At 46.7% G+C, this 24,105-nt stretch overlaps 14 non-coding genes and 35 pseudogenes across 14 annotated transcripts; all 49 read left to right on the top strand.

Annotated features, from left to right (window-relative positions):
• The first annotated feature begins 6,737 nt into the window (after positions 1 to 6,737).
• On the top strand, positions 6,738 to 6,856 carry LOC136737511 (uncharacterized; annotated as a pseudogene).
• A 210-nt stretch (positions 6,857 to 7,066) lies between these two features.
• LOC136737680 (uncharacterized) lies at positions 7,067 to 7,185 on the top strand (annotated as a pseudogene).
• A 217-nt stretch (positions 7,186 to 7,402) lies between these two features.
• LOC136737545 (uncharacterized) lies at positions 7,403 to 7,521 on the top strand (annotated as a pseudogene).
• A 219-nt stretch (positions 7,522 to 7,740) lies between these two features.
• LOC136737809 (uncharacterized) lies at positions 7,741 to 7,859 on the top strand (annotated as a pseudogene).
• Positions 7,860 to 8,069: 210 nt separating this feature from the next.
• LOC136737762 (uncharacterized) lies at positions 8,070 to 8,188 on the top strand (annotated as a pseudogene).
• Positions 8,189 to 8,415: 227 nt separating this feature from the next.
• Positions 8,416 to 8,534, top strand: LOC136737735 (uncharacterized; annotated as a pseudogene).
• Positions 8,535 to 8,746: 212 nt separating this feature from the next.
• On the top strand, positions 8,747 to 8,865 carry LOC136737614 (uncharacterized; annotated as a pseudogene).
• A 225-nt stretch (positions 8,866 to 9,090) lies between these two features.
• Positions 9,091 to 9,209, top strand: LOC136737506 (5S ribosomal RNA). Its single transcript, XR_010812442.1, has one exon. It is a non-coding gene; the product is annotated as a 5S ribosomal RNA (ribosomal RNA).
• Positions 9,210 to 9,418: 209 nt separating this feature from the next.
• On the top strand, positions 9,419 to 9,537 carry LOC136737463 (5S ribosomal RNA). The gene has a single exon (XR_010812422.1). It is a non-coding gene; the product is annotated as a 5S ribosomal RNA (ribosomal RNA).
• A 209-nt stretch (positions 9,538 to 9,746) lies between these two features.
• LOC136737756 (uncharacterized) lies at positions 9,747 to 9,865 on the top strand (annotated as a pseudogene).
• A 210-nt stretch (positions 9,866 to 10,075) lies between these two features.
• Positions 10,076 to 10,194, top strand: LOC136737571 (uncharacterized; annotated as a pseudogene).
• Positions 10,195 to 10,421: 227 nt separating this feature from the next.
• LOC136737656 (uncharacterized) lies at positions 10,422 to 10,540 on the top strand (annotated as a pseudogene).
• A 211-nt stretch (positions 10,541 to 10,751) lies between these two features.
• On the top strand, positions 10,752 to 10,870 carry LOC136737737 (5S ribosomal RNA). Its single transcript, XR_010812464.1, has one exon. It is a non-coding gene; the product is annotated as a 5S ribosomal RNA (ribosomal RNA).
• Positions 10,871 to 11,098: 228 nt separating this feature from the next.
• On the top strand, positions 11,099 to 11,217 carry LOC136737442 (5S ribosomal RNA). The gene has a single exon (XR_010812402.1). It is a non-coding gene; the product is annotated as a 5S ribosomal RNA (ribosomal RNA).
• A 209-nt stretch (positions 11,218 to 11,426) lies between these two features.
• LOC136737573 (uncharacterized) lies at positions 11,427 to 11,545 on the top strand (annotated as a pseudogene).
• Positions 11,546 to 11,755: 210 nt separating this feature from the next.
• LOC136737658 (uncharacterized) lies at positions 11,756 to 11,874 on the top strand (annotated as a pseudogene).
• A 554-nt stretch (positions 11,875 to 12,428) lies between these two features.
• On the top strand, positions 12,429 to 12,547 carry LOC136737729 (uncharacterized; annotated as a pseudogene).
• Positions 12,548 to 12,768: 221 nt separating this feature from the next.
• Positions 12,769 to 12,887, top strand: LOC136737436 (5S ribosomal RNA). Its single transcript, XR_010812396.1, has one exon. It is a non-coding gene; the product is annotated as a 5S ribosomal RNA (ribosomal RNA).
• A 220-nt stretch (positions 12,888 to 13,107) lies between these two features.
• Positions 13,108 to 13,225, top strand: LOC136737476 (5S ribosomal RNA). The gene has a single exon (XR_010812434.1). It is a non-coding gene; the product is annotated as a 5S ribosomal RNA (ribosomal RNA).
• A 551-nt stretch (positions 13,226 to 13,776) lies between these two features.
• On the top strand, positions 13,777 to 13,895 carry LOC136737524 (uncharacterized; annotated as a pseudogene).
• A 220-nt stretch (positions 13,896 to 14,115) lies between these two features.
• Positions 14,116 to 14,234, top strand: LOC136737640 (uncharacterized; annotated as a pseudogene).
• A 215-nt stretch (positions 14,235 to 14,449) lies between these two features.
• On the top strand, positions 14,450 to 14,568 carry LOC136737586 (uncharacterized; annotated as a pseudogene).
• A 208-nt stretch (positions 14,569 to 14,776) lies between these two features.
• Positions 14,777 to 14,895, top strand: LOC136737556 (uncharacterized; annotated as a pseudogene).
• Positions 14,896 to 15,104: 209 nt separating this feature from the next.
• On the top strand, positions 15,105 to 15,223 carry LOC136737597 (uncharacterized; annotated as a pseudogene).
• A 225-nt stretch (positions 15,224 to 15,448) lies between these two features.
• On the top strand, positions 15,449 to 15,567 carry LOC136737445 (5S ribosomal RNA). Its single transcript, XR_010812405.1, has one exon. It is a non-coding gene; the product is annotated as a 5S ribosomal RNA (ribosomal RNA).
• A 209-nt stretch (positions 15,568 to 15,776) lies between these two features.
• LOC136737683 (uncharacterized) lies at positions 15,777 to 15,895 on the top strand (annotated as a pseudogene).
• Positions 15,896 to 16,105: 210 nt separating this feature from the next.
• LOC136737803 (uncharacterized) lies at positions 16,106 to 16,224 on the top strand (annotated as a pseudogene).
• A 213-nt stretch (positions 16,225 to 16,437) lies between these two features.
• Positions 16,438 to 16,556, top strand: LOC136737725 (5S ribosomal RNA). Its single transcript, XR_010812463.1, has one exon. It is a non-coding gene; the product is annotated as a 5S ribosomal RNA (ribosomal RNA).
• A 208-nt stretch (positions 16,557 to 16,764) lies between these two features.
• On the top strand, positions 16,765 to 16,883 carry LOC136737757 (uncharacterized; annotated as a pseudogene).
• A 224-nt stretch (positions 16,884 to 17,107) lies between these two features.
• On the top strand, positions 17,108 to 17,226 carry LOC136737462 (5S ribosomal RNA). The gene has a single exon (XR_010812421.1). It is a non-coding gene; the product is annotated as a 5S ribosomal RNA (ribosomal RNA).
• A 209-nt stretch (positions 17,227 to 17,435) lies between these two features.
• Positions 17,436 to 17,554, top strand: LOC136737760 (5S ribosomal RNA). The gene has a single exon (XR_010812466.1). It is a non-coding gene; the product is annotated as a 5S ribosomal RNA (ribosomal RNA).
• A 209-nt stretch (positions 17,555 to 17,763) lies between these two features.
• LOC136737723 (uncharacterized) lies at positions 17,764 to 17,882 on the top strand (annotated as a pseudogene).
• Positions 17,883 to 18,094: 212 nt separating this feature from the next.
• On the top strand, positions 18,095 to 18,213 carry LOC136737633 (5S ribosomal RNA). Its single transcript, XR_010812454.1, has one exon. It is a non-coding gene; the product is annotated as a 5S ribosomal RNA (ribosomal RNA).
• A 218-nt stretch (positions 18,214 to 18,431) lies between these two features.
• LOC136737741 (uncharacterized) lies at positions 18,432 to 18,550 on the top strand (annotated as a pseudogene).
• Positions 18,551 to 18,764: 214 nt separating this feature from the next.
• LOC136737661 (5S ribosomal RNA) lies at positions 18,765 to 18,883 on the top strand. The gene has a single exon (XR_010812457.1). It is a non-coding gene; the product is annotated as a 5S ribosomal RNA (ribosomal RNA).
• A 216-nt stretch (positions 18,884 to 19,099) lies between these two features.
• LOC136737628 (uncharacterized) lies at positions 19,100 to 19,218 on the top strand (annotated as a pseudogene).
• A 219-nt stretch (positions 19,219 to 19,437) lies between these two features.
• Positions 19,438 to 19,556, top strand: LOC136737465 (5S ribosomal RNA). The gene has a single exon (XR_010812424.1). It is a non-coding gene; the product is annotated as a 5S ribosomal RNA (ribosomal RNA).
• Positions 19,557 to 19,766: 210 nt separating this feature from the next.
• On the top strand, positions 19,767 to 19,885 carry LOC136737717 (uncharacterized; annotated as a pseudogene).
• A 214-nt stretch (positions 19,886 to 20,099) lies between these two features.
• LOC136737849 (uncharacterized) lies at positions 20,100 to 20,218 on the top strand (annotated as a pseudogene).
• A 215-nt stretch (positions 20,219 to 20,433) lies between these two features.
• On the top strand, positions 20,434 to 20,552 carry LOC136737681 (uncharacterized; annotated as a pseudogene).
• A 211-nt stretch (positions 20,553 to 20,763) lies between these two features.
• LOC136737639 (uncharacterized) lies at positions 20,764 to 20,882 on the top strand (annotated as a pseudogene).
• A 227-nt stretch (positions 20,883 to 21,109) lies between these two features.
• Positions 21,110 to 21,228, top strand: LOC136737693 (uncharacterized; annotated as a pseudogene).
• A 209-nt stretch (positions 21,229 to 21,437) lies between these two features.
• LOC136737705 (uncharacterized) lies at positions 21,438 to 21,556 on the top strand (annotated as a pseudogene).
• Positions 21,557 to 21,767: 211 nt separating this feature from the next.
• On the top strand, positions 21,768 to 21,886 carry LOC136737570 (uncharacterized; annotated as a pseudogene).
• A 225-nt stretch (positions 21,887 to 22,111) lies between these two features.
• LOC136737488 (uncharacterized) lies at positions 22,112 to 22,230 on the top strand (annotated as a pseudogene).
• Positions 22,231 to 22,439: 209 nt separating this feature from the next.
• On the top strand, positions 22,440 to 22,558 carry LOC136737578 (uncharacterized; annotated as a pseudogene).
• A 555-nt stretch (positions 22,559 to 23,113) lies between these two features.
• On the top strand, positions 23,114 to 23,232 carry LOC136737686 (uncharacterized; annotated as a pseudogene).
• Positions 23,233 to 23,452: 220 nt separating this feature from the next.
• LOC136737688 (uncharacterized) lies at positions 23,453 to 23,571 on the top strand (annotated as a pseudogene).
• Positions 23,572 to 23,786: 215 nt separating this feature from the next.
• On the top strand, positions 23,787 to 23,905 carry LOC136737748 (5S ribosomal RNA). The gene has a single exon (XR_010812465.1). It is a non-coding gene; the product is annotated as a 5S ribosomal RNA (ribosomal RNA).
• The last annotated feature ends 200 nt before the right edge of the window (positions 23,906 to 24,105 follow it).

Raw genomic sequence — 24,105 nt, 5'->3', positions numbered from 1 at the left:
GCCTGTATTTAGTTAGATTTTGTCTCTCTTTTATATTTTGGATTTTTAAGTATTCAGCCAATGTAATGTTTCTATTCAGGGCCCGGTAGCATTCCAATTTGTTTTGTAATTCTAATTCGTGTCTCTAATCTTTTGTGTATTTGCTTTTCAGGTACATGTCAATTTTCCCAATTGTTGTTGTTTTGGTCATTGTGTGTTCGGGCTCTGTGAGCCTCAGAGCCGTGGGGGCGTTTCTGTGTATGTGTAAGATGTTTTTATTAAATTCTAGGTGGAATATTTCCATGGGGCTTTTGTCCCAATTGTTGTTATTGAGGTTCATGAGGGGACCCCACACTTCGCTCCCATATAGCAGGATTGGTTGGATGATGGAGTTTAATATTTTAATCCAAATAGTTATTGGTATTGTTGTTTTCCCAAATTGTGTCTTTATGGCATAAAATGCCCGGCGTGCCTTGTCTTTTAATGCGTTTATAGCCAGGCTGAAGCTCCCTGACGCACTGATGGTCAGGCCAAGGTAGTTGTATCTGGTGCAGTGCTCTAATCCAGTGCTGCCCAGAGTGAAGCGGTACCTGTTTCCCTGAGATGGGGCTTTTTTCTGGAAAACCATAACTCTGGTCTTGTCCAGATTGACTGCCAGGGCCCATTTCTGACAGTACTGCTCTAGCAGCGCCAGGTTCTGCTGAAGCCCCTGCTCTGTGGGCGACAGCAGCACCAGGTCGTCTGCGTAGAGCAGGAACTTGATCTCTGTGTCATGGAGAGTTAGGCTGCGGGCGTCAGACTGCTCCAACACTGTGGCCAACTCGATGATGTAGATGTTGAACAGTGTTGGACTCAGACTGCAGCCCTGTCTCACTCCCCGCCCCTGAGTGAAGAACTCTGTTCTTGAGTTGCCAATTTGAACTCCGCATTTGTTTTCAGAATACATTGATTTAATGATGTCATAAACTTTACCCCCTACACCACTCTGTAGAAGTTTATAAAATAATCCCTTGTGCCAGATTGAGTCAAATGCCTTTCTAAAGTCTACAAAACAGGCAAATATTTTTCCTTTATTGTTTTGGGTATATTTATTTATGAGGGTGTGTAGAGTGTAAATATGATCGGTTGTGCTGTGTTTTGGTAGGAAGCCAATCTGACTCTTATTCAGGACACTGTGCTTGGTAAGGAAGGCCAGTATCTGGGCGTTGATGATACTGCAGAACACCTTCCCCAGGTTACTGCTCACACAGCTGCCCCAGTAGTTATTGGGGTCTAATTTGTCTCCACTTTTAAAAATCGGGGTGATCAATCCTTGATTCCCGACCTCAGGGAAACACCCGGCTCTCAGCACCAGGTTAAAGAGTTTGAGCAGAGCCTCCTGCAGCTGCGGGCTGCTGTGCTTCAGCATCTCAGGGCTGATGCTGTCGGGGCCGCTGGCTTTCCTGGGTTTGAGGATTTTGAGTTGATGTTTTAGTTCCTGTATTGTAAATGGGTTATCTAAGGGATTTTGGTTATTCTTAATGATTTCTTCCAATTTATTTAGGTTTTTTAATATTTTAACCTGTTCTGGCTTTGGATTGTTTTCAACATTTTGGTAAAGTTTTTCAAAGTGTGTTTTCCAGATTTCTCCATTTTGAATTGGTATTTCATTTTTTGTTTTTGGGGTATTTATTCTGCCCATATAGTGGTCTTTTTTCTTACTGAGGAGTTGCTTGTAGTGCCGCAGGGCCTGGCAGTAGCTGAGGCGAGCCTCCTGGTTGTCGGGCTCTCTGTGTTTAGTGTTGGAGAGATGTCTCAGGTGTTTCCTAGAAGTTTCACACTCCTGGTCACACCACTGTTCTTTTTTTCTTTTAGACGATTTCATATTTTGGTTTTTAATTGTTTTAATGTTTGATTTTAAAGCCAGTCTCTCAAATATTTCATTCAGTGTTTTGGTGGCTGAGTTTATTCCGTTTTGGTTTATTTGATAGTGTGAGGATTGATATCTGTCTAACATGTTTTCAATCTCATCACTATTCAGGGCTCTTGTGTAGTTCTCTGTGCTGGGCTCTGACCATCTCTAACTGGGTGGCAGGGAGACCAGTTTTGTGGGAAGTTTGGCTCTGACTTGTGGCTGCGCTGATCTTTTTAGGTAAAGTGTTATTTGGCTGTGGTCTGATAGTGGAGATTGTTGTCTGACTATAAACGCATTGTTGGCTTGTGGGTCCAGGTCAGTTATGGCGTAGTCCACCACACTGCTGCCCAGAGCCGAGCAGTATGTGAATCTCCCCAGAGAGTACCCCCTGGTCCTGCCATTGATGATATATAGACCCAGGCTTTTACATAGGCGCACTACCTGCTTCCTGCTCTTGTTTACCACGCTGTCGTGGCTGTGTCAGTGTGGAGGTGTGTGTGTGGCACAGCGGGGAGTCTCCGAACAGGTGTGTGTTCCCCTCTGTATTGATGTAGTCCATCTCTCTGCCAGTCCTGGCATTGAGATCGCCACACAGCAGTACAGAGCCCAGGGTCTGGAAGTGGCAGATTTCGTTTTGAAGCTCATGAAAGCCTTCCTCATTATAGTAGGGGGAGTCTGCGGGTGGCATATAAATTGCACATAGGTATATATCTGTGTTATTTTGTAGGGTGTCTTTTCTGATTTTCATCCACAGGTGTGTGTCTCCTCTCTGTACTGGGCATAGGGCTGCTCGGAGCTCCTCCCTGTACCACACGATAATCCCCCACGAGGCCCTGCCACACCTGACTTTGGGTTTTTTATAGGAGGGCACAATCAGCTCCCTGTATCCATTGTATCCATCCAGTGTATAGACATATCTGCACAGCACCAAGTCTCTACAAGAATGAAAACATCTGAACTATTTACAGTGTTGATCAGTTCAGGGCCTGTGCTCTTCATTCCAAAAGTTGAGGAGCGTAAACCCTGCATATTCCAACTGCTTATTTTAAAGGACATGTTAATATATTTTATTATACTTGTCTCTTCTACATAAGAAAGTTTAATTTGTGATCTACAACTGATATTATATTACTATTAATAATTATATATGGATATACATAATAATCACACAAAGATTTTATCTTTGCATCAAAATATCAGAATAATTAAATCACATTTTTTCTTACTCTCCATCTCCACAACCATATATATGTGTGTTGAGGCTCAGTTAACTCAGCAGTGTGGTACAGATGACACTGAGGAGTTGCCTTATCTGGGCCAGCTGGGCAGCATCGGGCCTCCAGGCTCTGGAAGCCGCTGCTGCGTGGCTGTGTGGCTGTGCTGGTCCCCGGCTGTCCGCTCTGCTGTGCTGGACGGGCCCTCTGGGGATGGGGGGGTGGGGAATGGGGCCGCGGGGTCTCAGGGGCTGGGGCTGGGGTGGAGCCGGTGGCTGGGGATGTGGCCGGGGGCTGGGGGGTTTGCTCCTGGTCTCGAGGTGGGGGTGTGTGGGGTTTCGGCCCAGGGTTGTGTCCTTGAGGACCTTTGAGATGATCCTCACACCCGTCTTGTTGAGGTGGACGTGGTCATACAGGTGATGTGGCTGGATGTCTCAGTGGTGTGCCAGGTGGACGTTGGGGAGGAGGGCACATCTTCGGGACACTTCTGCGTTGATGGCCTGGATGATGTGCAGGGGCACGTCTGTGCGGGGCAGCAGTGTGGAGATGGAAATTTTGGCAGTTGGGAATTCCTCTGTGGCTTTCGTTGCTACCTGTCTCAGGGCTGAGGCCACATCGCCCCTGCGGGCACTCAGGTCGTTAGTGCCGGTGTGGATGAGGATGTGTTTGACTTGGCAAAGCCTCCTCTTGGAGAGCAGCTCCAGGGCTCTCTGTGCTGTGGAGCACCAAAGCTTTTTCACTTTTCGCCCAGGGAAGAGGCGCCTCTCAACCAGGAACTTCCCATTGGATTCGCTCAGAATGACCACCTCTGCGTTGACCTGCCTCTTCGGGTTTGCGTCGGGAGTGGTGGGGGCAGCGGGTGTGTTTTGGGGGAGTGGCGTTTCAGGGGGTTGTGTATTAGTGGCAGGTCTGGTGATAGTGGGTGTGTCAGGAGTGGTGGGGAGTGTGGGTGGATCAGTGGGTGCGTCAGGGGTTGGAGGTGTTGTGGGGTCAGTGCAGTGCAGTCTCTGTGCTCCAGTGATGTGTAGCTCCTCTCTTAGCTCCTCCAGCTGGCTCTGCAGGCTCCTTAGCTGGCTGTGCTGGGGTGTCCTGGTCAGCTCCTCCCTCGCTCTGCGCAGCTCCGTCCTCAGGGTTTGGCTCTGCTCCTCCAGGTCTCTCACTGCTGCTCTCAGCTCATGGATCTCAGCCTTGTGCTGCATCTTTAGTCTGTGCATCTCATCCCGGAGCTGATCGCACAAGGAGGTCTGGGCCAGGGTGCTCAAGGTCTGCTCCCTGAACTCCGCAAACTCCAGCTCCAGCACTGATAGGCATTCCTTTAGTGTTTTAATGTTGCTGGAGAGTTTTGGGGAGACAGGGGGGCAGTCTGTGGGAGATGGGGCACTGTCTGGCTCCGTGTGGCTGGGGGCAGACTGCAGGGTGGCCGGCTCTGGCTCTTGTTTCTCTACCTCAGTCTGCTGCTTTGAGGTGTGGAAGCCGAGAGCTAATTGGTCCAGGCTGCTCTCGCTGCCCTGCACCATGATGGTCCCGTTGTGGTATACATTAAAAGTGAGCATCACACTGTCTGTGTCTTTCTCTACCAGCACTGAGATCTGCCTGCCTCTGCTAATGCCCCTCTTGTTGTTATTGGGGTATGTCTGGCACAGGGTTTTGTGAAAGGCGGTGTAGAACAGTAGATTGTTCTTGACCCTGTTTTCTCCTTTACCGGTGTAGTCTAGGATGAGGGTCTAAGGAGATGCTCTCATCACAGCTTGTTTGTAGTCCTTCTTAGCCTGTGCAGAGCGAATGTCTTCAGGGTATCGGATTTCAAAAGGCAGCTCTGCAGTCAGACTGCTGTTCGATAGATTTCTATCAGTCTCAGTGGCAGTTGGGCTCTCTCCTACTGTCACTCTATTCAAATCGGAGCTCTGCATTTTCATTGGCTGAGTCAACTACTGAGAATGCTTATTTATTTTATTAATACATATTTTTTTGTTTAATTATTTGTCTCTTACCTCCAATTCTTGTCTTCAGCTTTTCTTTTCTGACTTTTCTTCCTGAACTGTCTCTCTGCTTTCTTCTTTTTGTGTTTCTCTTAAAATTATTATTTTTTGAATACTTTTTCTTCTGAATTTCTATTCCATGTCTTCTGTGTATGTTTATAGTGCTATATATTCATTTGTAAATCACAAACTAAATCCGCTTATGTATAAAAACAAATGTTTTTTAGGAGCTCATATTCCTCTCTCTCTCTCTCTCTCTCTCTCTCTCTCTCTCTCTCTCAATTCATTTCATTTGTATTGTCAAAGCAATTGGACATACATACACATACATACATATACACTCACCTAAAGGATTATTAGGAATACCTGTTCAATTTCTCATTAATGCAATTATCTAATCAACCAATCACATGGCAGTTGCTTCAATGCATTTAGGGGTGTGGTCCTGGTCAAGACAATCTCCTGAACTCCAAACTGAATGTCTGAATGGGAATGAAAGGTGATTTAAGCAATTTTGAGCGTGGCATGGTTGTTGGTGCCAGACGGGCCGGTCTGAGTATTTCACAATCTGCTCAGTTACTGGGATTTTCACGCACAACCATTTCTAGGGTTTACAAAGAATGGTGTAAAAAGGGAAAAACATCCAGTATGCGGCAGTCCTGTGGGCGAAAATGCCTTGTTGATGCTAGAGGTCAGAGGAGAATGGGGTGACTGATTCAAGCTGATAGAAGAGCAACTTTGACTGAAATAACCACTCGTTACAAACGAGGTATGCAGCAAAGCATTTGTGAAGCCACAACACGTACAACCTTGAGGCGGATGGGCTACAACAGCAGAAGACCCCACCGGGTACCACTCATCTCCACTACAAATAGGAAAAAGAGGTGAGACATTCAGATGGTAGAGTCAGAATTTGGCGTAAACAGAATGAGAACATGGATCCATCATGTCTTGTTACCACTGTGCAGGCTGGTGGTGGTGGTGTAATGGTGTGGGGGATGTCTTCTTGGCACACTTTAGGCCCCTTAGTGCCAATTGGGCATCGTTTAAATGCTACGGCCTACCTGAGCATTGTTTCTGACCATGTCCATCCTTTTTTGACCACCATGTACCCATCCTCTGATGGCTACTTCCAGCAGGATAATGCACCATGTCACAAAGGTCGAATCATTTCAAATTGGTTTCTTGAACATGACATTGAGTTCACTGTACTAAACTGGCCCCCACAGTCACCAGATCTCAACCCAATAGAGCATCTTTGGGATGTGGTGGAACGGGAGCTTCGTGCCCTGGATGTGCATCCCACAAATCTCCATCAACTGCAAGATGCTATCCTATCAATATGGGCCAACATTTCTAAAGAATGCTTTCAGCACCTTGTTGAAGCAATGCCACGTAGAATTAAAACAGTTCTGAAGGCGAAAGGGGGTCAAACACAGTATTAGTATGGTGTTCCTAATAATCCTTTAGGTGAGTTCATCGTAGCTCTTAATACTCTCTTTCTCTCTGGAGGAGATATAATTGAAGTATTGTACACGTACCCGGCTACTTTCAACACCCATTGCTGCACTGATATTTTTCCCTCCATTTTTCTTTATCCATTTTTTTTTTGCTGGAAGTTCCGTCAATACCCGTCAGCCTTTAAGAGACATCATGCAGCCAGGCCTCTTGGCTTGTGGCCACACCGTCCTGAATGCGCCCAATCTCGTCAGATCTCGGAAGCTAAACGGGGCAGGGCCTGGTCAGTACTTGGATGGGAGACCTCCTAGAAATACCAGGTGCTGCAAGCTTTTTACGTCTCCTGGGTAACTTCATCGTAGCTCTTAATACTCTCTTTCTGTCTCCAGGAGATATAATTGAAGAATTGTACACGTATACGGCTACTTTCAACACCCTTTGCTGCACTGGTATATTTCCCTCTATTTTTCTTTTTTTTTTTTGCTGGCAGTTCCGTCAATACCCGCCAGCCTTTAAGAGACATCATGCAGCCAGGCATCTCGGCTTGCGGCCACACCATCCTGAACGCGCCCGATCTCGTCAGATCTCGGAAGCTAAACGGGGCAGGACCTGGTCAGTACATGAATGTGAGACCTCCTGGAAATACCTAGTGCTGCAAGCTTTTACGTCTCCTGGGTAACTTTATCGTAGCTCTTAATACTCTCTCTCTGTCTGGAGGAGATATAATTGAAGTATTGTACACGTATCCAGCTACTGTCAACATCCTTTGCTGCACTGATATTTTTCCATCCATTTTTCTTTTTTTATTTATTTTTTTTGCTGGAAGTTCCGTCAATACCCGCCAACCTTTAAGAGACATCATGCAGCCAGGCCTTTCGGCTTGTGGACACACCGTTCTGAATGCGCCCGATCTCGTCAGATCTCGGAAGCTAAACGGGGCAGGGCCTGGTCAGTACTTGGATGGGAGACCTCCTAGAAATACCAGGTGCTGCAAGCTTTTTACGTCTCCTGGGTAACTTCATCGTAGCTCTTAATACTCTCTTTCTGTCTCCAGGAGATATAATTGAAGAAGTGTACACGTACCCGGCTACTTTCAACACCCTTTCCTGCACTGATATTTTTCCCTCCATTTTTCTTTTTTTTTTTTTTTTTTCTTGCTGGAAATTCCGTCAATACCCGCCAGCCTTTAAGAGACATCATGCAGCCAGACATCTCGGCTTGCGGCCACACCGTCCTGAACGTGCCCGATCTTGTCAGATCTCTGAAGCTAAACGGGGCAGGACCTGGTCAGTACTTAAATGTGAGACCTCCAGGAAATACCAGGTGCTGCCAGCTTTTTACGTCTCCTGGGGAACTTCATCGTAGCTCTTAATACTCTCTTTCTGTCTGGAGAAGATATAATTGAAGAATTGTACACGTACCCGGCTACTTTCAACACCCTTTGCTGCACTGGTATTTTTCCCTCTATTTTTCTTTTTTTTTTTTGCTGCCAGTTCCGTCAATACCCGCCAGCCTTTAAGAGACATCATGCAGCCAGGCCTCTCGGCTTGCGGCCACACCATCCTGAACGCGCCCGATCTCGTCAGATCTCGGAAGCTAAACGGGGCAGGACCTGCTCAGTACATGAATGTGAGACCTCCTGGAAATACCTCGTGCTGCAAGCTTTTACGTCTCCTGGGTAACTTTATCGTAGCTCTTAATACTCTCTATCTGTCTGGAGGAGATATAATTGAAGTATTGTACACGTACCAACCTACTGTCAACACCCTTTGCTGCACTGATATTTTTCCATCCATTTTTTTATTTTTATTTTATTTTATTTATTTTTTTTGCTTGAAGTTCTGTCAATACCCGCCATCCTTTAAGAGACATCATGCAGCCAGGCCTTTCGGCTTGTGGCCACACCGTCCTGAACGCGCACGATATCGTCAGATCTCTGAAGCTAAATGGGGCAGGGCCTGGTCAGTACTTGGATGGGAGACCTCCTAGAAATACCAGGTGCTGCAAGCTTTTTACGTCTCCTGGGTAACTTCATCGTAGCTCTTAATACTCTCTTTCTGTCTGCAGGAGATATTATTGAAGAATTGTACACGTACCCGGCTACATTCAACACCCTTTGCTGCACTGATATTTTTCCCTCCATTTTTCTTTATTTTTTTTTGCTGGAAGTTCCGTCAATATCCGCCAACCTTTAAGAGACATCATGCAGCCAGGCCTCTCGGCTTTGTGGCCACACCGTCCTGAATGCGCCCGATCTCGTAAGATCTCGGAAGCTAAACGGGGCAGGGCCTGGTCAGTACTTGGATGGCTGACCTCCTAGAAATACCAGGTGCTGCAAGCTTTTTACGTCTCCTGGGTAACTTCATCGTAGCTCTTAATACTCTCTTTCTGTCTGGAGGAGACATAATTGAAGTATTGTACACGTACCCAGCTACTGTCAACACCCTTTGCTGCACTAATATTTTTCCATCCATTTTTCTTTTTTTTTTTTTTTTTTTTTTTTTTTGCTGGAAGTTCCGTCAATACCCGCCAACCTTTAAGAGACATCATGCAGCCAGGCCTTTCGGCTTGCGGCCACACCATCCTGAACGCGCCCGATCTCGTCAGATCTCGGAAGCTAAACGGGGCAGGGCCTGGTCAGTACTTGGATGGGAGACCTCCTAGAAATACCAGGTGCTGCAAGCTTTTTACGTCTCCTGGGTAACTTCATCGTAGCTCTTAATACTCTCTTTCTGTCTGCAGGAGATATAATTGAAGAACTGTACACGTACCCGGCTACTTTCAACACCCATTGCTGCACTGGTATTTCTCCCTCCATTTCTCTTTTTTTTTTTGCTGGCTGTTCCGTCAATACCCGCCAGCCTTTAAGAGACATCATGCAGCCAGGCCTCTTGGCTTGCGGCCACACCGTCCTGAACGCGCCCGATCTCGTCAGATCTCGGAGGCTAAACGGGGCAGGACCTGGTCAGTACTTGGATGGGTGTCCTCCTGGAAATACCAGGTGCTGCAAGCTTTTTACGTCTCCTGGGTAACTTCATCGTAGCTCTTAATACTCTCTTTCAGTCTGGAGGAGATATAATTGAAGAATTGTACACGTACCTGGCTACTTTCAACACCCTTTGCTGCACTGATATTTTTCCCTCTATTTTTCTTTTTTTTTTTTCTGGCAGTTCCGTCGATACCCGCCAGCCTTTAAGAGACATCATGCAGCCAGGCATCTCGGCTTGCGGCCACACCGTCCTGAACGTGCCCGATCTTGTCAGATCTCGGAAGCTAAACGGGGCAGGACCTGGTCAGTACTTAAATGTGAGACCTCCAGGAAATACCAGGTGCTGCCAGCTTTTTACGTCTCCAGGGGAACTTCATCGTAGCTCTTAATACTCTCTTTCTGTCTGGAGAAGATATAATTGAAGAATTGTATACGTACCCGGCTACTTTCAACACCCTTTGCTGCACTGGTATTTTTCCCTCTATTTTTCTTTTTTTTTTTTGCTGCCAGTTCCGTCAATACCCGCCAGCCTTTAAGAGACATCATGCAGCCAGGCCTCTCGGCTTGCGGCCACACCATCCTGAACGCCCCCGATCTCTTCAGATCTTGGAATTTAAACGGGGCAGGGCCTGGTCAGTACTTGGATGGGTGACCTCCTGAAAATGCCAGGTGCTGCAAGCTTTTTACGTCTCCTGGGTAACTTCATCGTAGCTCTTAATACTCTCTTTCTGTCCGGAGGAGATATAATTGAAGAATTGTACACGTACCCGGCTACTTTCAAAACCCATTACTGCACTGATATTTTTCCCTCCATTTTTCTTTTTCTTTTTTTTTTTTTTTTTTTTTTTGCTGGAAGTTCTGTCAATACCCGCCAGCCATTAAGAGACATCATGCAGCCAAGCCTCTCGGCTTGCGGCCACACCGTCCTGAACGCGCCCGATCTCGTCAGATCTCGGAATTTAAACGGGGCAGGGCCTGGTCAGTACTTTTATGGGTGACCTTCTGGAAATACGAGGTGCTGCAAACTTTTTACGTCTCCTGGGTAACTTCATCGTAGCTCTTAATTCTCTCTTTCTGTCTGGAGGAGATATAATTGAAGAATTGTACACGTACCCGGCTACTTTCAACAGCCTTTGCTGCACTGATATTTTTCCCTCCATTTCTCTTTTTTTTTTTTTGCTGGCTGTTCCGTCAATACCCGCCAGCCTTTAAGAGACATCATGCAGCCAGGCCTCTTGGCTTGCGGCCACACCGTCCTGAACGCGCCCGATCTCGTCAGATCTCGGAAGCCAAACGGGGCAGGGCCTGGTCAGTACTTGGATGGGTGTCCTCCTGGAAATACCAGGTGCTGCAAGCTTTTTACGTCTCCTGGGTAACTTCATCGTAGCTCTTAATACTCTCTTTCTGTCTGGAGGAGATATAATTGAAGAATTGTACACGTACCTGGCTACTTTCAAAACCCATTACTGCACTGATATTTTTCCCTCCATTTTTCTTTTACTTTTTTTTTTTTTTTTTTTTTTTTGCTGGAAGTTCCGTCAATACCCGCCAACCTTTAAGAGACATCATGCAGCCAAGCCTCTCGGCTTGTGGCCACACCGTCCTGAATGCGCCCGATCTCGTCAGATCTCGGAAGCTAAACGGGGCAGGGCCTGGTCAGTACTTGGATGGGAGGCCTCCTAGAAATACCAGGTGCTGCAAGCTTTTTACGTCACCTGGGTAACTTCATCGTAGCTCTTAATAGTCTCTTTCTGTCTGGAGGAGATATAATTCAAGTATTGTACACGTACCCGGCTACTTTCAACACCCTTTGCTGCACTGGTATTTCTCCCTCCATTTCTCTTTTTATTTTTGCTGGCAGTTCCGTCAATACCCGCCAGCCTTTAAGAGACATCATGCAGCCAGGCATCTCGGCTTGCGGCCACACCGTCCTGAACGCGCCCGATCTCGTCAGATCTCGGAAACTGAATGGGGCAGGGCCTGGTCAGTACTTGGATGGGAGACCTCCTGGAAATACCAGGTGCTGCAAGCTTTTTACGTCACCTGGGTAACTTCATCGTAGCTCTTAATAGTCTCTTTCTGTCTGGAGGAGATATAATTCAAGTATTGTACACGTACCCGGCTACTTTCAACACCCTTTGCTGCACTGGTATTTCTCGCTCCATTTCTCTTTTTTTTTTTTGCTGGCAGTTCCGTCAATACCCGCCAGCCTTTAAGAGACATCATGCAGCCAGACGTCTCGGCTTGCGGCCACATCATCCTGAACGCGCCCGATCTCGTCAGATCTCGGAAGCTAAACGGGGCAGGACCTGGTCAGTACTTGAATGTGAGACCTCCTGGAAATACCTGGTGCTGCAAGATTTTACGTCTCCTGGGTCACTTTATCGTAGCTCTTAATTCTCTCTTTCTGTCTGGAGGAGATATAATTGAAGTATTGTACACGTACCCAGCTACTGTCAACACCCTTTGCTGCACTGATATTTTTCCATCCATTTTTCTTTTTTTTTTTTTTTTTTTTTTTTTTTTGCTGGCAGTTCCGTCAATATTCGCCAGCCTTTAAGAGACATCATGCAACCAGGCCTCTCGGTTTGCGGACACACAGTTCTGAATGAGCCCGATGTCAGAAGATCTCGGAAACTAAACGGGGCAGGACCTGGTCAGTACTTGGATGGGAGATCTTCTGGAAATACCAGGTGCTGCCAGCTTTTTACGTCTCCTGGGAAACCTCATCGTAGCTCTTAATACTCTCTTTCTGTCTGGAGAATATATAATTGAAGAATTGTACACGTACCCGGCTACTTTCAAAACCCTTTGCTGCACTGGTATTTTTCCCTCTATTTTTCTTTTTTTTTTTTGCTGGCAGTTCCGTCGATACCCGCCAGCCTTTAAGAGACATCATGCAGCCAGGCCTCTTGGCTTGAGGCCACACCGTCCTGAAGACGCAAGATCTCGTCAGATCTCGGAAGAAAAACTGGGCAGGGCCTGGTCAGTAATTGGATGGGTGACCTCCTGGAAATACCAGGTGCTGCAAGCTTTTTACATCTCCTGGGTAACTTCAGCGTAGCTCTTAATACTCTCATTCAGTCTGGAGGAGATATAATTGAAGAATTGTACATGTACCCGACTACTTTCAACACCCTGTCCTGCACTGATATTTTTCCCTCCATTTTTCTATTTATTTATTTTTTATTTTTTGCTGGAAGTTCCGTCAATACCCGCCAGCCTTTAAGAGACATCATGCAGCCAGGCCTCTTGGCTTGCGGCCACACCGTCCTGAACACGCCCGATCTCGTCAGATCTCGGAAGCTAAACGGGGCAGGGCCTGGTCAGTACTTGGATGGGAGACCTCCTGGAAATACCTGGTGCTGCAAGCTTTTTACGTCTCCTGGGAAACTTCATCGTAGCTCTTAATACTCTCTATCTGTCTGGAGGAGATATAATTGAAGTATTGTACACGTACCCGGCTATTTTCAACAGCCATTGCTGCACTGATATTTTTCCCTCCATTTTCCATTTTTTTTTTTTTTTTTTTTTGCTGGAAGTTCCGTCAATACCCGCCAGCCTTTAAGAGACATCATGCAGCCAGGCCTCTTAGCTTGCGGCCACACCGTCCTCAACGCGCCCGATCTCGTCAGATCTCGGAAGCTAACGGGGCAGGGCCTGGTCAGTACTTGGATGGGTGACCTCCTGGAAATACCAGGTGCTGCAAGCTTTTTACGTCTCCTGGGTAACTTCATCATAGCTCTTAATACTCTCTTTCAGTCTGTAGGAGATATTATTGAAGAATTGTACACGTACCCGGCTACTTTCAAAACCCTTTGCTGCACTGATATTTTTCCCTCCATTTTTCTTTTTTCTTTTTTTTTTTGCTGGAAGTTCCGTCAATACCCGCCAGCCTTAAAGAGACATCATGCAGCCGGGCCTCTTGGCCTTCAGCCACACCGTCCTGAACGCGCATGATATCGTCAGATCTCGGAAGCTAAACGGGGCAGGACCTGGTCAGTACTTGAATGTGAGACCTCCTGGAAATACCAGGTGCTGCAAGCTTTTTACGTCTCCTGGGTAACTTCATCGTAGCTCTTAATACTCTCTATCTGTCTGGAGGAGATATAATTGAAGTATTGTACACGTACCCAGCTACTGTCAACACCATTTGCTGCACTGATATTTTTCCATCCACTTTTCTTTTTTTTTTTTTTTTTTGCTGGAAGTTCCGTCAATACCCGCCAACCTTTAAGAGACATCATGGAGCCAGGCCTCTCGGCTTGCGGCCACACCGTCCTGAATGCGCCCGATCTCGTCAGATCTCGGAAGCTAAAGGGGGCAGGACCTGGTCAGTACTTGGATGGGAGACCTCCTAGAAATACCAGGTGCTGCAAGCTTTTTACGTCTCCTGGGTAACTTCATCGTAGCTCTTAATACTCTCTTTCTGTCTCCAGGAGATATAATTGAAGAATTGTACACGTACCCGGCTACTTTCAACACCCTTTCCTGCACTGATATTTTTCCCTCCATTTTTCTATTTTTTTTTTTTTTCTTTTTGCTGGAAATTCCGGCAATACCCGCCAGCCTTTAAGAGACATCATGCAGCCATGCATCTCGGCTTGCGGCCACACCATCCTGAACGCGCCCGATCTCGTCAGATCTCGGAAGCTAAACGGGGCAGGACCTGGTCAGTACATGAATGTGAGACCTCCTGGAAATACCTGGTGTTGCAAGCTTTTACGTCTTCTGGGTAACTTTATCGTAGCTCTTAATACTCTCTATCTGTCTGGAGGAGATATAATTGAAGTATTGTACACGTACCCAGCTACTGTCAACACCATTTGCTGCACTGATATTTTTCCATCCATTTTTCTTTTTTTTTTTTTTTTTTGCTGGAAGTTCCGTCAATACCCGCCAACCTTTAAGAGTCATCATGCAGCCAGGCCTTTCGTTTTGCGGCCACACCGTCCTGAATGCGCCCGATCTCGTCAGATCTCGAAAGCTAAACGGGGCAGGGCCTGGTCAGTACTTGGATGGGAGACTTCCTAGAAATACCAGGTGCTGCAAGCTTTTTACGTCTCCTGGGTAACTTCATCGTAGCTCTTAATACTCTCTTTCTGTCTCCAGGAGATATAATTGAAGAATTGTACACGTACCCGGCTACTTTCAACACCCTTTGCTGCACTGGTATATTTCCCTCTATTTTTCTTTTTTTTTTGCTGGCAGTTCCGTCAATACCCGCCAGCCTTTAAGAGACATCATGCAGCCAGGCCTTTCGGCTTGCGGCCACACCGTCCTGAATGCGCCCGATCTCGTCAGATCTCGGAAGCTAAACGGGGCAGGGTGTGGTCAGTACTTGGATGGGAGACCTCCTAGAAATACCAGGTGCTGCAAGCTTTTTACGTCTCCTGGGTAACTTCATCGTAGCTCTTAATACTCTCTTTCTGTCTCCAGGAGATATAATTGAAGAATTGTACACGTACCCGGCTACTTTCAACACCCTTTGCTGCACTGGTATATTTCCCTATATTTTTCTTTTTTTTTTTGCTGGCAGTTCCGTCAATACCCGCCAGCCTTTAAGAGACATCATGCAGCCAGGCATCTTGGCTTGCGGCCACACCATCCTGAACGCGGCCGATCTCGTTAGATCTCGGAAGCTAAACGGGGCAGGGCCTGGTCAGCACTTGGATGGGAGACCTCCTAGAAATACCAGGTGCTGCAAGCTTTTACGTCTCCTGGGTAACTTTATCGTAGCTCTTAATACTCTCTCTCTGTCTGGAGGAGATATAATTGAAGTATTGTACACGTATCCAGCTACTGTCAACACCCTTTGCTGCACTGATATTTTTCCATCCATTTTTCTTTTTTCTTTTTTTCTTTTTATTTTTTTGCTGGAAGTTCCGTCAATACCCGCCAACCTTTAAGAGACATCATGCAGCCAGGCCTTTTGACTTGTGGCCACACCGTCCTGAATGCGCCCGATCTCGTCAGATCTCGGAAGCTAAACGGGGCAGGGCCTGGTCAGTACTTGGATGGGAGACCTCCTAGAAATACCAGGTGCTGCAAGCTTTTTACGTCTCCTGGGTAACTTCATCGTAGCTCTTAATACTCTCTTTCTGTCTCCAGGAGATATAATTGAAGAATTGTACACGTACCCGGCTACTTTCAACACCCTTTGCTGCACTGGTATATTTCCCTCTATTTTTTTTTTTTTTTTTGCTGGAAATTCCGTCAATACCCGCTAGCCTTTAAGAGACATCATGCAGCCAGACATCTCGGCTTGCGGCCACACCGTCCTGAACGCGCCCGATCTTGTCAGATCTCGGAAGCTAAACGGGGCAGGACCTGGTCAGTACTTAAATGTGAGACCTCCTGGAAATACCAGGTGCTGCCAGCTTTTTACGTCTCCTGGGTAACTTCATCGTAGCTCTTAATACTCTCTTTCTGTCTGGAGAAGATATAATTGAAGAATTGTACACGTACCCGTCTACTTTCAACACCCTTTGCTGCACTGGTATTTTTCCCTCAATTTTTCTTTTTTTGTTTTGCTGGCAGTTCCGTCAATACCCGCCAGCCTTTAAGAGACATCATGCAGCCAGGCATCTCGGCTTACGGCCACACCATCCTGAACGCGCCCGATCTCGTCAGATCTCGGAAGCTAAATGGGGCAGGACCTGGTCAGTACATGAATGTGAGACCTCCTGGAAATACCTTGTGCTGCAAGCTTTTACGTCTCCTGGGTAACTTTATCGTAGCTCTTAATACTCTCTATCTGTCTGGAGGAGATATAATTGAAGTATTGTACACGTACCCAGCTACTGTCAACACCATTTGCTGCACTGATATTTTTCCATCCATTTTTCTTTTTTTTTTTTTTTTGCTGGAAGTTCCGTCAATACCCGCTAACCTTTAAGAGGCATCATGCAGCCAGGCCTTTCGGCTTGTGGCCACACCGTCCTGAATGCGCCCGATCTCGTCAGATCTCGGAAGCTAAACGGGGCAGGGCCTGGTCAGTACTTGGATGGGAGACCTCCTAGAAATACCTGGTGCTGCAAGCTTTTACGTCTTCTGGGTAACTTTATCGTAGCTCTTAATACTCTCTTTCTGTCTCCAGGAGATATAATTGAAGAATTGTACACGTACCCGGCTACTTTCAACACCCTTTGCTGCACTGGTATATTTCCCTCTATTTTTCTTTTTTTTTTTCCTGGCAGTTCCGTCAATACCCGCCAGCCTTTAAGAGACATCATGCAGCCAGGCATCTCGGCTTGTGGCCACACCATCCTGAACGCGCCCGATCTCGTCAGATCTCGGAAGCTAAACGGGGCAGGACCTGGTCAGTACATGAAAGTGAGACCTCCTGGAAATACCTAGTGCTGCAAGCTTTTACGACTCCTGGGTAACTTTATCGTAGCTCTTAATACTCTCTCTCTGTCTGGAGGAGATATAATTGAAGTATTGTACACGTATCCAGCTACTGTCAACACCCTTTGCTGCACTGATATTTTTCCATCCATTTTTCTTTTTTCTTTTTTTCTTTTTTTTTTTTGCTGGAAGTTCCGTCAATACCCGCCAACCTTTAAGAGACATCATGCAGCCAGGCCTTTCGGCTTGCGGCCACACCGTCCTGAATGCGCCCAATCTCGTCAGATCTCGGAAGCTAAACGGGGCAGGGCCTGGTCAGTACTTGGATGGGAGACCTCCTAGAAATACCAGGTGCTGCAAGCTTTTTACGTCTCCTGGGTAACTTCATCGTAGCTCTTAATACTCTCTTTCTGTTTCCAGGAGATATAATTGAAGAATTGTACACGTACCCGGCTACTTTCAACACCCTTTGCTGCACTGGTATATTTCCCTCTATTTTTCTTTTTTTTTTTGCTGGCAGTTCCGTCAATACCCGCCAGCCTTTAAGAGACATCATGCAGCCACGCATCTCGGCTTGCGGCCACACCATCCTGAACGCTCCCGATCGCGTCAGATCTCGGAAGCTAAACGGGGCAGGGCCTGGTCAGTACTTGGATGGGAGACCTCCTAGAAATACCAGGTGCTGCAAGCTTTTTACGTCTCCAGGGTAACTTCATCGTAGCTCTTAATACTATCTTTCTGTCTCCAGGAGATATAATTGAAGAAGTGTACACGTACCCGGCTACTTTCAACACCCTTTGCTGCACTGGTATATTTCCCTCTATTTTTCTTTTTTTTTTTGCTGGCAGTTCCGTCAATACCCGCCAGCCTTTAAGAGACATCATGCAGCCAGGCATCTCGGCTTGCGGCCACACCATCCTGAACGCGCCCGATCTCGTCAGATCTCGGAAGCTAAACGGGGCAGGACCTGTTCAGTACATGAATGTGAGACCTCCTGGAAATACCTCGTGCTGCAAGCTTTTACGTCTCCTGGGTAACTTTATCGTAGCTCTTAATACTCTCTATCTGTCTGGAGGAGATATAATTGAAGTATTGTACACGTACCCAGCTACTGTCAACACCCTTTGCTGCACTGATATTTTTCCATCCATTTTTTTTTTTTTTTTTTTTTGCTGGAAGTTCCGTCAATACCCGCCAACCTTTAGGAGACATCATGCAGCCAGGCCTTTCGGCTTGTGGCCACACCGTCCTGAATGCGCCCGATCTCGTCAGATCTCGGAAGCTAAACGGGGCAGGGCCTGGTCAGTACTTGGATGGGAGACCTCCTAGAAATACCAGGTGCTGCAAGCTTTTTACGTCTCCTGGGTAACTTCATCGTAGCTCTTAATACTCTCTTTCTCTCTCCAGGAGATATAATTGAAGAATTGTACACGTACCCGGCTACTTTCAACACCCTTTCCTGCACTGATATTTTTCCCTCCATTTTTCTATTTTTTTTTTTTTTTTTTGCTGGAAATTCCGTCAATACCCGCCAGCCTTTAAGAGACATCATGCAGCCAGGCATCTCGGCTTGCGGCCACACCATCCTGAACTCGCCCGATCTCGTCAGATCTTGGAAGCTAAACGGGGCAGGACCTGGTCGGTACATGAATGTGAGACCTCCTGGAAATACCTGGTGCTGCAAGCTTTTACGTCTCCTGGGTAACTTTATCGTAGCTCTTAATACTCTCTATCTGTCTGGAGGAGATATAATTGAAGTATTGTACATGTACCCAGCTACTGTCAACACCCTTTGCTGCACTGATATTTTTCCATCCATTTTTTTTTTTTTTTTTTTTTTTGCTGGAAGTTCCGTCAATACCCGCCAACCTTTAAGAGACATCATGCAGCCAGGCCTCTCGGCTTGCGGCCACACCGTCCTGAATGCGCCCGATCTCGTCAGATCTCGGAAGCTAAACGGGACAGGGCCTGGTCAGTACTTGGATGGGAGACCTCCTAGAAATACCAGGTGCTGCAAGCCTTTTACGTCTCTTGGGTAACTTCATCGTAGCTCTTAATACTCTCTTTCTGTCTCCAGGAGATATAATTGAAGAATTGTACACTTACTAGGCTACTTTCAACACCCTTTGCTGCAATGATATTTTTCCCTCCATTTTTCTTTTTATTTTATTTTTTTGCTGGAAGTTCTGTCAATATCCGCCAGCCTTTAAGAGACATCATGCAGCCAGGCCTCTTGGCTTGTAGTCACACCGTCCTGAACGCGCCCGATCATATCAGATTTCGGAAGCTAAACGGGGCAGGGCCTGGTCAGTACTTGGATGTGTGACCTCCTGGAAATACCAGGTGCTGCAAGCTTTTTACGTCCCCTGGGTAACTTCATCGTAGCTCTTTATACTCTCTATCTGTCTGGAGGAGATATAATTGAAGAATTGTACACGTACCCGGCTACTTTCAACACCCTTTGCTGCACTGATATTTTTCCCTCCATTTTCCTTTTTTTTTTGTTTTTTTTTTGCTGGAAGTTCCGTCAATACCCGCCAGCCTTTAAGAGACATCATGCAGCCAGGCCTCTTGGCTTGCGGCCACACCGTCCTGAACGCGCCCGATCTCGTCAGATCTCGGAAGGTAAACGGGGCAGGGCCTGGTCAGTACTTGGATGGCTGACCTCCTAGAAATACCAGGTGCTGCAAGCTTTTTACGTCTCCTGGGTAACTTCATCGTAGCTCTTAATACGCTCTTTCTGTCTGGAGGAGATATAATTCAAGTATTGTACACGTACCCGGCTACTTTCAACACCCTTTGCTGCACTGGTATTTCTCCCTCCATTTCTCTTTTTTTTTATTGCTGGCAGTTCCGTCAATACCCGCCAGCCTTTAAGAGACATCATGCAGCCAGGCATCTCGGCTTGCGGCCACACCGTCCTGAACGCGTCCGATCTCGTAAGATCTCGGAAACTGAGTGGGGCAGGGCCTGGTCAGTACTTGGATGAGAGACCTCCTGGAAATACCAGGTGCTGCAAGCTTTTTACGTCTGCTGGGTAAGTTTATCGTAGCTCTTAATACTCTCTTTCTGTCTGGAGGAGATATAATTGAAGTATTGTACACGTACCCGGCTACTTTCAACACCCATTGCTGCACTGATATTTTTCCCTCCATTTTTCTTTTTTTTTTTTTTTTGCTGGAAGCTCCGTCAATACCCGCCAACCATTAAGACACATCATGCAGCCAGGCCTCTCGGCTTGCGGCCACACCGCCCTGAACACCCTCAATCTCGTCAGACCTCGGAAGCTGAACGGGGCAGTGCCTGTTCAGTACTTGCATGGGAGACCTGCTGGAAATAAAAGGTGCTGCAAGCATCTTACGTCTCCTGAGTAACTTCATCGTAGCTCTTAATACTCTCTTTCTGTCTGGAAGAGATATAATTGAAGAATTGTACACGTACCCGGCTACTTTCAACACCCTTTGCTGCACTGATATTTTTCCCTCCATTTTTCTTTTTTCTGTTTTTGTTGCTGGCAGTTCCGTCAATACCCGCCAGCCATTAAGAGACATCATGCAGGAAGGCCTCTCGGCTTGCGGCCACACCGTCCTGAACGCGCCCGATCTCGTCAGATCTCGGAATTTAAACGGGGCAGGGCTTGGTCAGTACTTTTATGGGTGACCTTCTGGAAATACGAGGTGCTGCAAACTTTTTACGTCTCCTGGGTAACTTCATCGTAGCTCTTAATTCTCTCTTTCAGTCTGGAGGAGATATAATTGAAGAGTTGTACACGTACCTGGCTACTTTCAACACCCTTTGCTGCACTGATATTTTTACCACCATTTCTCTTTTTTTTTATTTGCTGGATGTTCTGTCACAACCCGCCAACCATTAAGAGACATCATGCAGCCAGGCCTCTCGGCTTGCAGCCACACCGTCCTGAACGCCCCCGATCTCATCAGATCTTGGAATTTAAACGGGGCAGGGCCTGGTCAGGACTTGGATGGGTGACCTCCTGGAAATGCCAGGTGCTGCAAGCTTTTTACGTCTCCTGGGTAACTTCATCGTAGCTCTTAATACTCTCTTTCTGTCTGGAGGAGATATAATTGAAGAATTGTACACGTACCCGGCTACTTTCAAAACCCATTACTGCACTGATATTTTTCCCTCCATTTTTCTTTTTCTTTATTTATTTATTTATTTTTTTGCTGGAAGTTCCGTCAATACCCGTCAGCCTTTAAGAGACATCATGCAGCCAGGCCTCTTGGCTTGCGGCCACATTGTCCTGAACGCGCCCGATCTCGTCAGATCTGGGAAGCTAAACGGGGCAGGGCCTGATCAGTACTTGGATGGGAGACCTCCAGGAAATACCTGGTACTGCAAGCTTTTAACGTCTCCTGGGAAACTTCATCGTAGCTCTTAATACTCTCTATCTGTCTGGAGGTGTTATAATTGAGGAATTGTACATGTACCCGGCTACTTTCAACAGCCTTTGCTGCACTGGTATTTTTCCCTCTATTTTTCTTTTTTTTTTTGCTGGCAGTTCCGTCAATACCCGCCAGCCTTTAAGAGACATCATGCAGCCAGGCCTCTCGGCTTGCGGCCACACCGTCCTGAACGCGCCCGATCTCGTCAGATCTCGGAATTTAAACGGGGCAGGGCCTGGTCAGTACTTTTATAGGTGACCTTCTGGAAATACGAGGTGCTGCAAACTTTTTACGTCTCCTGGGTAACTTCATCGTAGCTCTTAATTCTCTCTTTCTGTCTGGAGGAGATATAATTGAAGAGTTGTACACGTACCTGGCTACTTTCAACACCCTTTACTGCACTGATATTTTTACCACCATTTCTCTTTTTTTTTATTTGCTGGATGTTCCGTCACAACCCGCCAACCATTAAGAGACATCATGCAGCCAGGCCTCTCGGCTTGCAGCCACACCGTCCTGAACGCCCCCGATCTCATCAGATCTTGGAATTTAAACGGGGCAGGGCCTGGTCAGTACTTGGATGGGTGACCTCCTTGAAATGCCAGGTGCTGCAAGCTTTTTACGTCTCCTGGGTAACTTCATCGTAGCTCTTAATACTCTCTTTCTGTCTGGAGGAGATATAATTGAAGAATTGTACACGTACCCGGCTACTTTCAAAACCCATTACTGCACTGATATTTTTCCCTCCATTTTTCTTTTTCTTTATTTATTTTTTATTTTTTGCTGGAAGTTCCGTCAATACCCGTCAGCCTTTAAGAGACATCATGCAGCCAGGCCTCTTGGCTTGCGGCCACATTGTCCTGAACGCGCCCGATCTCGTCAGATCTCGGAAGCTAAACGGGGCAGGGCCTGATCAGTACTTGGATGGGAGACCTCCAGGAAATACCTGGTGCTGCAAGCTTTTAACGTCTCCTGGGAAACTTCATCGTAGCTCTTAATACTCTCTATCTGTCTGGAGGTGTTATAATTGAGGAATTGTACATGTACCCGGCTACTTTCAACAGCCTTTGCTGCACTGGTATTTTTCCCTCTATTTTTCTTTTTTTTTTTGCTGGCAGTTCCGTCAATACCCGCCAGCCTTTAAGAGACATCATGCAGCCAGGCGTCTCGGCTTGCGGCCACACCATCCTGAACGCGCCCGATCTCGTCAGATCTCGGAAGCTAAACGGGGCAGGACCTGGTCAGTACTTGATTGTGAGAACTCCTGGAAATACCTAGTGCTGCAAGCTTTTACGTCTCCTGGGTAACTTTATTGTTGCTCTTTATACTCTCTATCTGTCGGGAGGAGATATAATTGAAGTATTATACACGTACCCGTCTACTTTCAACACCCTTTGCTGCACTGATATTTTTCCCTCCATTTTTCTTTTTCTTTTTATTTTTTTATTTTTTTTTGCTGGAAGTTCCGTCAATACCCGCCAGCCTTTAAGAGACATCATGCAGCCAGGTCTCTTGGCTTGCGAACACACAGTCCTGAACGCGCCCGATCTCGGAAGATCTCGGAAACTAAATGGGGCAGGACCTGGTCAGTACTTGGATGGGAGATCTTCTTGAAATACCAGGTGCTGCCAGCTTTTTACGTCTCCTGGGGAACTTCATCGTAGCTCTTAATACTCTCTTTCTGTCTGGAGAATATATAATTGAAGTATTGTACACGTACCCGGCTACTTTCAAAACCCTTTGCTGCACTGGTATTTTTCCCTCTATTTTTCTTTTTTTTTTTTGCTGGCAGTTCCGTCGATACCCGCCAGCCTTTAAGAGACATCATGCAGCCAGGCGTCTCGGCTTGCTGCCACACCATCCTGAACGCGCCCGATCTCGTCAGATCTCGGAAGCTAAACGGGGCATGACCTGGTCAGTACTTGAATGTGAGACCTCCTGGAAATACCTGGTGCTGCAAGCTTTTACGTCTCCTGGGTAACTTTATCGTAGCTCTTAATACTCTCTATCTGTCTGGAAGAGATATAATTGAAGTATTGTACACGTACCCAGCTACTGTCAACCCCCATTGCTGCACTGATATTTTTCCCTCCATTTTTCTATTTATTTATTTTTTATATTTTGCTGGAAGTTCCGTCAATACCCGCCAGCCTTTAAGAGACATCATGCAGCCAGACCTCTTTGTTTGCGGCCACACCGTCCTGAACGTGCCCGATTTCGTCAGATCTCGGTACCTAAACGGGGCAGGGCCTGGTCTGTTCTTGGATGGGAGACCTCCTGGAAATACCAGGTGCTGCAAGCTTTTTACGTCTCCTGGGGAACTTCATCGTAGCTCTTAATACTCTCTTTCTGTCTGGAGGAGATATAATTGAAGAATTGTACACGTACCCAGCTACATTTAACACCCTTTGCTGCACTGATATTTTTCCCTCCATTTTTCTTATTTCTTTTTTTTTTGCTGGAACTTCCGTCAATACCCGCCAGCCTTTAAGAGACTTCATACATCCAGGCCTCTTGGCTTGCGGCCACACCGTCCTGAACGCGCCCGATCTCGTCAGATCTCGGAAGCTGAACGGGGCAGGGCCTGGTCAGTACTTGGATGGGTGACCTCCTGGAAATACCAGGTGCTGCAAGCTTTTTTCGTCACTTGGGTAACTTCATCGTAGCTCTTAATACTCTCTTTCTGTCTGGAGGAGATATAATTGAAGAATTGTACACGTACCCGGCTACTTTCACCACTCTTTGCTGCAGTGATATTTTTCCCTCCATTTTTCTTATTTCTTATTTTTTTTGCTGGAAGTTCCATCAATACCCGCCAGCCTTTAAGAGACATCAT

The sequence above is a fragment of the Amia ocellicauda genome, unplaced genomic scaffold (assembly GCF_036373705.1).
Source record: "Amia ocellicauda isolate fAmiCal2 unplaced genomic scaffold, fAmiCal2.hap1 HAP1_SCAFFOLD_54, whole genome shotgun sequence".
Lineage (NCBI taxonomy): Eukaryota > Metazoa > Chordata > Actinopteri > Amiiformes > Amiidae > Amia > Amia ocellicauda.
The sequence above is the reverse complement of the archived record's forward strand: the minus strand, read 5'-3'. Positions and strand labels throughout refer to the sequence as shown.